Raw genomic sequence first — 13,296 nt, forward strand, 5'->3', positions numbered from 1 at the left:
TTCATCTATGGGAAGCTTGGACCAAAAAGCTGTAGTAGTAGAAACAGATCTGGTAGAATGGGCTTTAATAAGAGCAGGTAATGAAAGACCCTTGGAGGAATAAGCAAGTTTCATATAACTAGAAATCCAATGGGCTAGCATAACCTTGGAAACTGCTTTACTTCATCTGGACTAAGGAAAAGATTTAAAAGATGATCATATTTTCTGTAAGTTTTACTCCTGTCCAAATAAAAGCAAAGTTGTCTATGCAGATCTAATGCATGAAGATACTCTCCCTTGTAGGAACACTGGAAGATTAATTACTTGGTTTAAGTTAGCCTCTAAAGCGACCTAGGGTAAAAAGGTGGGATTACTAATGTAAGGTGACTCTGTCCTTATGGAATATAAGATATGGAGGTTTGCAAGACAAGGCTTGTAGTTCTGAAACCTTCTTAGATGAAGTGATGGCAACCAAAAAAATAGTTTTCCAGGTAAGGAACTTTGTCTGCTTTCACTGCAGGTTCAAAAGGAGATGAGACTAAAGCCTGAAGAACTAAGGTGAGGTCTCAAGAAGGGCAGGGTTCCTTGATAGGAGGACTTAGAAGAAAAGTACCCTTCAGGAAAGCCTTGCATAGTTTAGATGAGGCTAGGGAAAAAGAGTTCTCCCCAACATGAAAATAAGAAATGGCAGAAAGTTGTACCTCAACTGTAGAAAAACTCACACTGGTATTAAAAGGATGAGCCAAAAAGTCCAAAACTACAGGTATTGGTGCAGAGAAGGGGTCTAAATCATTCTGATGGGCCTAAACAGAGAATCTCTTCCATTTACTGGTGTAAAGTTTTCTTGTGGAAGGTTTGTGGGCTCCAATCAAAAATTTTCAATCTGGTGAGGGAAAACCTGAAATTTCTAGCCATCATTGGAAGTGGAGAAACCAAGCAGTTAGTTTCAGGTTCAGGAGATCCAGATGGGAGTGCCCCGAGGGATGGGACAACAGATTTGGAGAGGGGTCCACAGTCCACAGCGGACAGACCAAGTGAGAGCACAAGGGGAACCACACTTGACTGGGCCAAAAGGGGGCAATGATGATAACATGGCACTTCGATCTCTGCTTTCTGAAGAAGAAATCTGGAAATGAGTGGGAAGGGTGGGAAGGCATAGAGTAAACCATCTCTCAGTGATTGTCCCTGCGGAGGGATCAGGCTAAGAAACTCACTGCACTTGATGTTGGAGGGAGACGCAGAGAGGTTGCAGCAAGGCTGACCCCATTTTTGGAACATCATATTTGCCACTGCAGGGTTTACAGACCACTCGTGAGACATCAGGATGGTGCTGCTGAGCTTGCCAACTAGAATATTTAACTTCCCTGGAATATGCGTTACTATGAGAAAGCGATTTAAAGAGATCTCCCACTGCCACAACCTCATGGCCTCTTGACAATGGATAAGACCTGGTTCCCTCTTGCTTGTTGATGTACCAGACTACTGACATGTCTGTCTGAATTGCAATAGTTCCAGTGGGGCGAGAGGAATGGAAGACTTGCAATGTGAGAAGCACTGCTCTCATTCCTTTTGGGAGCAGTTAGGAGCCAATCGTCCAAGGAAACACCTGGAATCCTTGCAGTCTCAGGTGAGCTATAACCACTGCCATTCATTTGGTGAACACCCTGGGGTCTGTGGTGAGAACAAAGGGCAGTGCTTCGAATTGATAGTGATTGGCTCCCAGCCTGAAGTGGAGGTACCTTCTGGAGCACCTGTTCAACTTGATGTGATAGCACGTGTCCTGAAGGTCTGTAGAGCACATACAATAGTCTTCCAGCAGGAAGGGCAGAGTGGACTGTAGCATGACCATTCAGAACATTGAGTTAGGATTAGACTTGAGGAATGTATGATCCAGCATGGGTCTGAGGTCCCTAGTCTTTCTGGGCACTAAAAAAAAAAAATCACAAGTAAAAGCCAGATCTGATCTAGGGCAACACTTTGGATGACTCTCTTGAGAGCAGCTTCGCAATCTTTGCCACTGCAACCTCCCACTGACTGGGTGGGACATTGAGGAGGATCTTCCTTGTGGGAGTTGTTTGGAAAAAGGGTAAGGAATAGCCGCTGGATATGACCTTTAACACCCAATGATCTTTTGTGATGGCTTCCCAGGCTGTTGGGGGTAGAGATAAATGTTCCCCTGAATGCCTCTGGAGTAGAGCAGTTAGGCAATCCTTCAGGATTGCTGATTGGGCTTGTCCAAGAATGAATCTCGAGACACTTGATTCAACGGACCCCTCTGCCATGAGGGCAGCGTCTGTTATTTTAACCGTTTCCCCCCTCTGCCTCTAGGAGAAAGATCCCCTGGTGAATCCTGGAAAGGACCCTGTGACTTACGGAACCACAACCTCTTACCTCCATGATAGTTCCTGGAAAAGGACCATTGTGGGGTACAGAAGCACATCCTGATGGCAGACAAGGTCTTTCTGTGCTTTTCACTTTGGAAGTGTGCGTCTTTAACCATCGGACCAAAGGGTGGATCCATCAAAGGGAACATTAACAAAAGATGCCTTAAAAGGTTCCGAGAAATCAGACAGCTGTATCCAGGGGTGGTGTCTGACCACAATGCCTGATCCAGCCATCCCTGAGACACCCTCTGCTGCATGCCAGATTAACCTCATGGGCGTGCTAGAAATTGAGGGTGGCTATTCTTGAGGACCAGGATTTCTGATACTCAGCAAACATGGACCCTGGGACCGGGATAGGGAGTTCATTAACCAAGTCCCTCTGCAGCCTGGTTACCTGTGCAGGGTAGTTCAGCACTCACAAAGTGAAGGTCTCTGAAGCATAAATCTGCTTTCCAAACCTGTCCAAAGCCCTAGACTCCCTGTTAGGGGGATGGACAGTGAAACCCTCTTGGGCTAGCTCCTTCTTGGTCGTGGTTGCAACCACCATGGCATTGACTGGGATCCCTTTAATACAATGTGGCCGGTCAGAAGGGGCATTAAGGATCTTACCGAGCTGCTTAGGGATCACTTTCACTTTGTCAGGTTCCTTCTATGCCCTGCGGGACACAAGGTCAATAAGGAGATCTGTGGGGGGGCACCCAAGAAGTAGATAGACCTGACCCAAAGACTTCCATAAACACTGATTCCTCTGGATTGGGGCTTTAGGAAGACCAAGTACCAATCTCATAAGAATGTCCATGATGTCTCTTCAGGTGGAGATCTGGGGGACCACTCTTCACCAAGATCAGTGTCCTCAGTGAGGGTTCCAAAGGGGAATCCAGGTGTCTCCCTTTTACACATATGCTTCCAAGGAACCTCTTTGGTGGGGTGTTCCGGAGAGGTATTGCAGACTCAAGGGGTTCCACACGGGAAACAGACTGGAAGTCCTTCTAGGCAGGCTGTCTTGGAGGGGACAGCATAGATGTTTCAGGCACAGAAGAAGCTAAGGAGGGACTGGAATCGGAAGCAGGTAGAGCCGAGGCTCTTCTGGGTGCATAGAGGAGATGTATATATGGGTGTTGTTTGCTCTGTTTGTCTGAAGAAGTTCGGCTATCAGTTGAACAAAAAGCGTTGTTGAAATAAATTGTTGCTTAACAAGTTTGACTTCAGTTCTGCTCTTGCCTGGAGTTCCTTTGGAGATTTCTTGGTGTGTGTTCCAGTGTGCCTTGTGGATTTTGCATAGAGGACCTTTCTCCACCACCTCAAAAGCTGAGGGAGATCAGGACACCCCAGGCACCCCTGTCAGAGCTGAAGCTGTCAACAGTCAGAGCTGGGTGAGACAGGGTCACCATCTGAGTCGGGGTAACTGTACCAGATGGCTCCACCATCTCAGCTCCAAGGAGGCTTGGGTGTGATAACTCCAGAATTCAGGGTCGGACTGGAAAAAGAACAATAGCAGTGAATGGAGGAATGTTGCTCATAGATCCAGGAGAGGATGGAGCAGGCAAGATTCCCAGCTGGATTTGTGCCTTGAGGAATTTTACCATCATGCTGTCCCACCTTGTATTTGGGGAGGTTATGGAAGGACCTAACAGATGAAGCCATCGAAGAAGGCCTGGAAGAGGGCCTAGGCTGCTGCAAGAGAGGGGATTTGGGTCTTGACAACAGGGATTCAGGGGAGAAACTATGGCTCCAACAAGGAAGGGAGCCTTGAATGACTATCAGAGCCAAAGCTGTCGGCTCTGAAATCAATATTTTGGAGGGAGGATCCCCAGAGAGGTGAGATTTACTGGAGTCCTCTTCCTATTCTTATGCTTCTTAGAGGGGAGGTTGAGCCCCTGAAATGGAAGGGTGGGGTAAAGAGGAAGTGCCTGGAAAAAGACCCTTCAAAATAAGCTTATTTCTGGGATCAATAAGTGTCCCATTGGTTAAAACCGTCACAGATGGAGCAAGCAGTGTCAAATGAGCTGCCCCAAGATAAACTAAGCACTCGACACATGCATCAGACTGTGGGATCGTGTGCCCATCAAGTACTACATTTTTTAAAATCAGCAGGTTTAGGGTCAGCCATGTCTCGCAACAAAACACAAGTCAGTAATTCCACAATAGGAAATACAACTGCAAGCAAAGATCTGCAGAAAAACACACTTTTTTGTAAACAGGAAAGTCTCTCTCTTTCCCTCTCTAAAATTTAAACCAATAACTACTCCAACTATTTCAAAACGGAAAGGAAGGGTAGTGGAAAGAGACCACTAAAAAATATTCTTTTCCCTGAGAAGGAAGGGAGGACAAAAGGAAACTAGCAGAAACAGACCCCAAAGACTGAGAAAAATATTAGAGAACATCCTCACAGGTAAATTAAATCACCTGAGAGCTCAGGGTTAAGAGAATCTAAAGCTTATAGAAGCATGGTAAATAACATCTGGGGGATTTGGAGGCGAGGGACATTATGGGTAAGGGAAGGAGCTCAGATGTTGCAGCCTACAGCTTTGGGATACAGCCGAGTTGCATCCAATGCTCGAATCCAAAACCACAGGCTGAAGAGCAAATGAAGGCAACATCAGATTTTTATTTCAGTTGCTCTGTCCATTACTTCATCCTATTTCATACTCTGTATATTTGAATTTTAGTTTTTACTTCTATCCATTAAGCATTTTTATTATGTTCCATAGGGTCTTCATAGATATTTCTCCAAAAATGTGTTTACTACTACTTTTTTTTGGTGGTGTTTCTTTCCCTTTATTTCCCAGACCTCTATGAAACTTTTTTTGATCATCAATGAATTGCTTATTTTGCACTATTCCCTTACATTTATCTGTATATATTTGAAACATTTTTGCCTGTGCTGATATTTACAACAGTGTACGATAATTTCTGGTCTGTTCTAATGCTATGCATTGCTTTTATCACGTCTAAGTACTTTTGTTGATCTGTCTCTTCTATACTCTTGTAATAGTAAAGTTGTGTACACTTGGCATAAATGTAGATGTCGGAGTGTATTCACTGCTGCAGTCCTGACTTGTGTGATTTCCTGCTATGGAAGCCCTTGGCTGGCCTGATTACCAGAGTAAAAATCACCCTCATTCTAATGCTGGAGTACATCCTGATGTCAGCACGCTTGGGTACAAAGGGAGCCAGCCAATGCCATGACATCAGTTTTTTTTCTTGTCCCCTAGAAGGTAGGAGACCCCAGGATGAACTACAAGCAAGGGTCCAGGGCAGAAAACGGACTCTGCAGGGAGAACACTGATGGGGTCCTCTGGTTAGTGAAGATAAAACCAGACTACTACTGTAGGTAAAGGGGGAAGAAGGGAGGGAAAGAAGACTGCAACAGTAAATACACTCAAACATCTACATTTATGGCAAGTGTACACAACTGTACTATGTTCTTTGTGTTTCACTGTTGCAGTCTTGACTTGGGGAATGCCTCCTAAAGCTGAGATGAAGGTGGAAGAAAATTATGGGGAAGAAAGGATGTCTTGCAGGATGGCAAAGGCAAAACCTGCTTTAGACTTGGAGAAAGCTGATAAGTGGTAGTGTTTGGTAAAGGTATGCACAGATGACCAAGTAGCAGCATCCAAAATCTCTTAGGGAGGGACCCCTGTCAGGAAGGCAATCGCCCTAGTAGAGGGAGTCCTGACAGCCTCAGGTGGCTTTTTACCATGATGGCTGTAAGAAAAGAAAATACAGTGAGAAATCCTTTTGGCCTAGAGTTGAAACAGTAACAAAAATAGGCAATTAGAGACATTGTGATCAGTGGCTAGAAAGGTGACACACACAATTTATGAAAGTCTCTGTGTGGGATTTGCTCACCACAGTGGAGAAAATTGTTAACCTTTCCGGACATGGGTTAAAGCAAGAAAAAAAAGCTCCCCAATGGGGTACTGAGCTTTTAGATGACTTCTCTCTGATGCAGACTGACCGATGCACTGAAACACTGTTTTGGGCTCTGACGGCAAGAAAAGACTGCTGTCATGGGGTTGACTGGTTCCCTTTATACCAAAGTTTAATGAAGCCAGGGTCATCCACCAGCCTTAGGAGGGAGATTTTTAATCTGGTAGTCAGAACAGCCAATGGCTTCCACAGCAGAAAATCCCACAGGTCAGGACTGCAACACTGAAACATGGAGAAAGTACAGTTTTGTACCTACCATAAATGTAGATGTTAGAGTGTTCACCCTGCTGCAGTCATCACACTTGGGTTATCCTGTCGTCAGGTGGTCCCGCAGTCGGCCGGAATTCCAAAGTCTTGGTCCGGCATTGGTTGCCGTCGCCTCTTCCCTGACGTTAGTGCGCCAGGGGTATATATAATGCAACAGACGCCATTTTCTTCAGTTTTTTTTGCCCCAGATGTCAGGTGCCCCCAAAAAGGTGTAGTACCAATTAGTACCAAATGGAGTGAACACCGCACAAACACAAAATCCCTTCAGCTATAAGCAAATACATCAGTAAGGCATAGAAGAGATTTTTCCAGTAGATCAGAGGGGATGGAGGGAGGGTAACCTGGACTGCAGCAGGGTGAACAATCTAACATCTACATTTATGGTAGGTACAAAACTGTACTATGTTCATCATGTTAGCCTGCTGCAGTCATCACACTTGGGTAGAATCCCAAAGCTAAGGTGGGGGGAGGTATCATAGAGGGTTAGTGGAGGCAATAAGGCCCTGCAGAACTGCAGTGGCGAAGCCCGCCCTGGACTTAGAGTAAAGAGGTAAGTGATGGTGTTTGGTAAAGGTGTGTACTGAACTCCAAGTTGCAGCTTCTAAAATTTCCTTGGTTGGAGCCCCCCTGAGAAAGGCTGTAGAGGTAGCTGTTGCCCTGGTAGAGTGGGATCTAATGGTAGCAGGAACTGGTTTCCCATGATGGGTATAGCAGAAACGTATGCAATGACCTATCCATTTAGAAATGGTTTGCTTAGATATAGCCTTCCCTTGAGAAGCTGTAGCATAGGATACAAAGAGCTGGTCAGTTTTTCTGAAAGCCTTAGTTTTGTCCAAGTAGTAACGAAGCTGCATGTGAATGTCCAAAGAATGCAGGAGTCTCTCACCTTTGTTCTGTGGATTGGGGAAGAAGGTAGGTAAGTGGATGGTTTGATTTAAAGCTACACTGGAAACCACCTTAGGCATAAAGGAAGGATTAGTTCGTAGAGAAACTCTGTCTTGATGAAAAATGAGGAAAGTTTCTACTGCCATTAGTGCCTGTAGCTCTGAGACTCTCCTAGCTGAAGTTATTGCTAGGAACAGGGCAGCCTTCCATGATAGGAACTGAAGATCTGCAGAGAAAGCTGGTTCAAAGGGAGGTAGTGTTAGTTTTTACAGAACAAAGTTGAGGTCCCATGTTGGTGTAGGAGCTCTCCTGGGTGGTCTAATGTTTTTTGCTCCTCTGAGGAACTGCCTTAGAAGAGGATGTGAAAATAAAGGTGGATCAGTGTTGTAGTGAGCTGAAATAGCTGAAGCATGGATTTTAATTGAGGAAAAGGAAAGTCCTTTGTGCAACATCTCAGCTAAATACTGTAGAATGTGAGGCATGTGAGGCTGAATTGTGTCTTAGCCTTTAGCTTGGTTCCAGGCACAAAACCTTTTCCATTTGTCCGAATAAGCCTTCCTGGTGCTTGGCCTCCTGGCTTCCAGAATAACATCCAGAACTGCTTGTGAAAGAGGAGCTGGTTGGATGTTTAGTTGATTTGCCATGCAGCCAGATTTAAAGTTTTGAGCTGGCTGTGAAGAATCTGTTTGTTTTGTTGTGTGAGCAAATGGGGTATTTGAGGCAATATCCATGGTGGGCTGTGGGCCATATTTTTCAATAGCGGGTACCAGTGCTGGCGTGACCAGTCTGGGGCTATGAGAATCAGTCGTGGTCTCTCCTTTTTGACCTTCAAAAGAACCTTTGTGAGGAGAGGTAATGGAGGGAAGGCATATGCTGTCAGGTTTTTCCAACCGAAAGAGAGAGAGTCCACTTTCCAAGCTTGATGGTGGAAGGTCCTTGTACAAAATTGTGTCAGTTGGTAATTTTGAGGACTGGCAAACAGGTCTATGTTTGGAAGGCCCCATTTTTGAGTTATCATTGCAAATATTTGTGGATCTAGTTTCCACTCGTGGGGATCTTTGATGTTTCTGCTGAGGTCGTCTGCCAATGTGTTCTTCTGTCCTGGCAGGAATTGAGCTTGTAACTGGACTTGGTAGGCCAGAGCTGTGTTCCATAAGATCATTGCTTGCCTGCATAGAGGGTAGGAATGTGTACCCCCTTGTTTGTTTATGTACCACATTACTGTGGTGTTGTCCGTCTTTATTGCAAGTTGTCCTGGATGTAATAGATCCTTGAAGGCTGTCAGAGCTTTCTGTACAGCTAGCATCTCTTTTTGATTTATGTGCAGATTTCTTTGATCTATACTCCATAGGCCTTGAATGCATTGTCCTGCCATGTGTGTCCCCCAGGCATAGTCTGAAGCATCTGTTGTGATAGTCTGCCTGGCTGGGGGCAAGGTGAAAGGCTGACCCTTGTTGAGGTGACATGCCTGTGACCACCATAGGAATTCCTGTTGTAGGTAAGGAATGAGAGATATCATTGTGTCCAAGCTGTGGCTGTGTTGAGACCATACGCTTTTTAGGTACCACTGTAATTTCCTCATATGCAGCTTTGCAAATGGTATTATTAGTATGCAAGATGCCATGAAGCCCAAAGCTTGCAGAATTTTTCTTGCAGTTAATTGGGTCTTTGTTGCCATTGTCCTGAAATAACGAGTCAGTTGTAGTTGCTTGTCTGGTGTAAGATAAGCCTTCTGGGCCGTTGTATTCAAGCTGGCACCCAGGAATGTCATTTTTTTGTGAGGGTACTAGTTTTGACTTCTTAGTTTAGTAGATGCTTTACAAAGGCCAGATGATGTAAGAGAATGTCTTTGCTTTCTGCTTGGATGAGGTAGTTGTCCAGGTATGGATATATTTGAATTCCTCTGTCTGCAGTATGCAATTACTGGTGCCAGGCATTTTGTGAAAATTCTGGGTGCAGTAGATAAGCCAAAGGGCAGTGCAGAGAATTGGTAATGGGTTGAACCTGCAATGAAACGGAGGTATCTTCTGCAACTTTGTCTGATAGGGACATGCAGGTATGCCTCCTTGAGGTCCAACGTTACTACCACGCTTCCTTGCCCAACATGGTAAGTAGCTGCTGTAGTGTTAGCATCTTGAATTTGGGTACTTGTAAGTAAGTGTTTAGAATTGAAAGGTCCAGAATTGGTCTCCAGGCATTGTCCTTTCTGGGCACTAGAAAGAGTCTTGAGTAAAATCCTTGGCCTTACTCTCGAGTAGGTACCAGTTGAATGGCTCATGTGTAATTTGCTTTTATGCCTCTGCCTATTGATTTTGTGGTAGGTTTGGCATTCCTCTTTCCATTGGCAAGGTGTGAAAGTGGAATCTGTATCCTCGTAAAATTATGTCTAGGACCCATTTGTCCTTTGTGACCATCTGCCAGTTGTCTGCAAAAAGTGCGAGTTTTCCCCCCAAGGGGGCTGCCAAGAGAGTATTGCTTGGCCAGATGAGGTGCAAGTCATTGAGTTTGCCTTCTGGTGGATTGAGACCTGTCTTCTCCTCCCTTCTGTGTTGTAGTGCCCCATTGGCGAGGTTTATACTGGGCTTGTGGCTGTCCTTTGCCGCTTGGGCGTCTGTATTTACCCCTCTGCGGTCTGTCAATGGCTGGAAAGGACCAATTTTTTGTTGGCCAGTTTCTGCTGAAGCGAGGGGGTTGTACTTGCAGAAAATCTTTGACTGTCTGCATAGAATTTGCCATATCTTCCATTTTCTTTAAAACTTCTTCTGCTTTAACTCCAAAAAGAACATCCTGCTGTAAGGGAGCATCTAGTAGTTTTACTTTAACATGATCAGGCAGAGTTTGTTCCTTTAACCAAGCATGCCTAAGTATAACAGACCCAGTGACAGCTGCTCTGCAGGAGGCCTCCAAAGAATCAAATCCACATTGTAAGGTATATTTGCCCACCTGCTCAGTGGCGTGCAACAGATCCTGTACTTCTTTCAATTGAGATTGTTGAGGGAGAGTGGTTATTCTTTGTTTTAACTGAGAGATTAGAAATTGCTGATACTTAATCATATGAAATTGACAATTCAGTGCACTCATAGCTAGTGTGGCTGAGGTGTAAACCTTTTTCCCCCCACCTGTCTAGTGCTCTGGAATCCCTCTCAGAAGGTACTGGGTTTTTAGCCATAGAAGCCTTAGCCCCCTTGGGACCCTGGGAGATCGTCTCTGGGTCAGCTACTGGGCTTTTGTAAAGAAACTTGTGGGAATCAGGCACTCTGTAGTATCTGTCAGGCTTAGCCGGAGCAGGAGGTAGAGAGTCTGGGTTGAAACTGGATTCTAAACAGACATCATCCACAATGTCCAAAACTGGTGGGATGGCAATTGGTCCGTGTTGGGGGAGTAAAAGAAACTCTCTGAGCCTTTTCTTTGAATCAGAATAGTCTTAACCTTCCCAGAGAAAATGTTCCCTCATAGTGAGTAAAGTTTCCCCAAAGGAGTAGTCTTCAGGAGGAGAAGCTGAGGGAATAGAGTCCTCAGCATCTGAATCTTCATAAGGAGAGAAGGAATAGTCTTGGTCCTCAGAGGAGTCTGAAGAAATGGACATTTGCTCAGAGGAAGCAAAATCTTCCTCTTGTCTAGGCCTTTTGTCAGGAGGGGGCTGTGAACCCCTGATTAAAGAAATCAAATCTTCAGCCATTTTGAGCATCTGTTTCTTAGGCATAGGGCCTTGAACAGGAGACTGAAGTGCAGTCCTTTTAGTTTTAGAAGGAGTCTTCGACTTAGAAAACGTTTTAATGGTGAGAGTCGTCGGTCTGAAAACGCCTTCAGAAACTGATGGTGTTTCTGTAGCATCGAGGTCTTTTGAAGCAAAGTCGTCGGAAGGGCCTGAAGTAAAAGGCTGCGTCGGCCTGGTACATTCCATCAAAATTTCCGTAGCGGTCTCGGGTTCCAGATCTGCGGTAGTCAGGGGCTGTGCCGGAGCCTCACTGAGGACCGGAGAACCAGAGACCAGATCAGCCGAGGCCTCGGAATCTGGCTTAGGCCTGGGCTGCCTGCCCTTATCCCTGCGTTTTTTGTGAACGCCGGTAGTCGGTTGCTCCGACGGCAAGTTGTAGTTAAATTTCCTACCGAAGTAGTGTCGTGTGAAATCAAAGCGTCTTTTAATAATGCGCTTATTAAACCTAGCATAAAACCGACAAGTGACGTCGTGGTCTGGGCCTAGGCAAAGTATGCAATAAGAATGAAAATCCTTATGAGGTATTTGCTTCCCACAAGAAATACAATTGTTAACTTTTTCTGACATCGGTCTGAGGCAAGAAAAGTTTCCCCAATGGGGTACTTAGCTTTATAGAAGACTTCGGTCTGAAATTCGTATTCGAAAATCTCAGGAGTCAGCCGACCAGCACTTGCGAACTGCTTCTGCTTCGGGCACCGCGCGGCAAGTAAGACTGAAGAAAATGGTGTCGGTTGCATTACATATACCCCTGGCGCACTGACATCCGGGAAGAGGTGACGGCAACCGACGCTGGACCAACACTTTGGAATTCCGGCCGACTGCGGGACCGCCTGACGACAGGATAACCCAAGTGTGATGACTGCAGCAGGGTAACACGATGAACATCATCACTTCTTATCTTAATTGCTTTACAATTTTCTCCATTTGATACTTCCATGATGGCATCTGATATCTTCCCTTCCTTTCTCTCATTGCCCTGTATTTTTGTGGCAAGACTTATTAATCTACACAGTAATACATCCTATTTATTTCTATTAAGGCACATGAATTTGTTGAAATAAATGAACACAGTAATCAAGACTTATCAGACTTCTAACATTTTGAGTCTTATTGACTTTCTGTAATATATTTCTTTCAGTACTCTTAATATGTCTATCCATCTCTATTAAATCAAGGAACTCTTCCCTGACATAATTTTCTTCTGAACTGAGGGCACAATCATCTTCTTTCCCTGCAGGGATTCTACAGAAAGTTCCAAAACACCTTCCTGTGACGCATTCCCTTCAACTGCATCCTGCGCCATCCACTGTTCTTTCAAGCAAGAACTCACTGGCCTATCACTCTACAACACTGACTGTATCAGGAAACTCTGCTTCTTACCTTGTTGTGCAACTCCAACTGAACTTTTGTACTGGTTTCGTACTGAGGGCTCCAAAGTATCTTCACGTGGCAACTAATCAAATGCTTCCAATTCTACCTGTTTCGCCTTAATTTGGGGACTCACTATTTCATCACGTCGTGATGTTACCACAATTGGATTTTCACCTCTGAGATAATCCACAATTTCAGGTTTTATTTCTTTAAATTCTCTATTATTAATCCTCTTTTATACTTTCCTCCTTTGTTTTATTTTTTTGTATTGTAAAATTTTTCATAGTCAGAGGCTTTTGCTGCATTTCTCTTTAAATATCTCTAGTGCTGCTTTTTTGTACTTAGTTTTGCTTTCTCATTTGCATAAATATTGTACCATATTAAATTTTTCCCCCCCATGTCCATACTTCCTTAGGGGGTGGGGGTGGGGCGCAACCCCTGAGCTTGGCCTAATTCCATTATAAGAATGTTTCAGTGTCTTGAAGATTCTGAACTGTCATTTTCTCCAGTTCTGGCACCACTGCACCTACCAGGATTGAGCATTTTTTTTATCCTGGGATTTGTGCACGCAGCTTTTTTCTTTTTTTTAATTTTTAACCTACCTCTGTCCATGATATATGCTGTATAAAAACACAGTTTTTATATATCCATTTTGTCTTGCGGAGATAGAAAGTGCCCACCTCTTGAAGGTACTCACCAAGACTAGAGGATTAATTCAATTCCAGCTATAATAATCTCCTTGGCTTGATTTTATCATGT

This window comes from Protopterus annectens, chromosome 4.part1, assembly GCF_019279795.1.
Source record: "Protopterus annectens isolate FY-2018-M chromosome 4.part1, PAN1.0, whole genome shotgun sequence".
NCBI classification, from domain to species: domain Eukaryota; kingdom Metazoa; phylum Chordata; order Ceratodontiformes; family Protopteridae; genus Protopterus; species Protopterus annectens.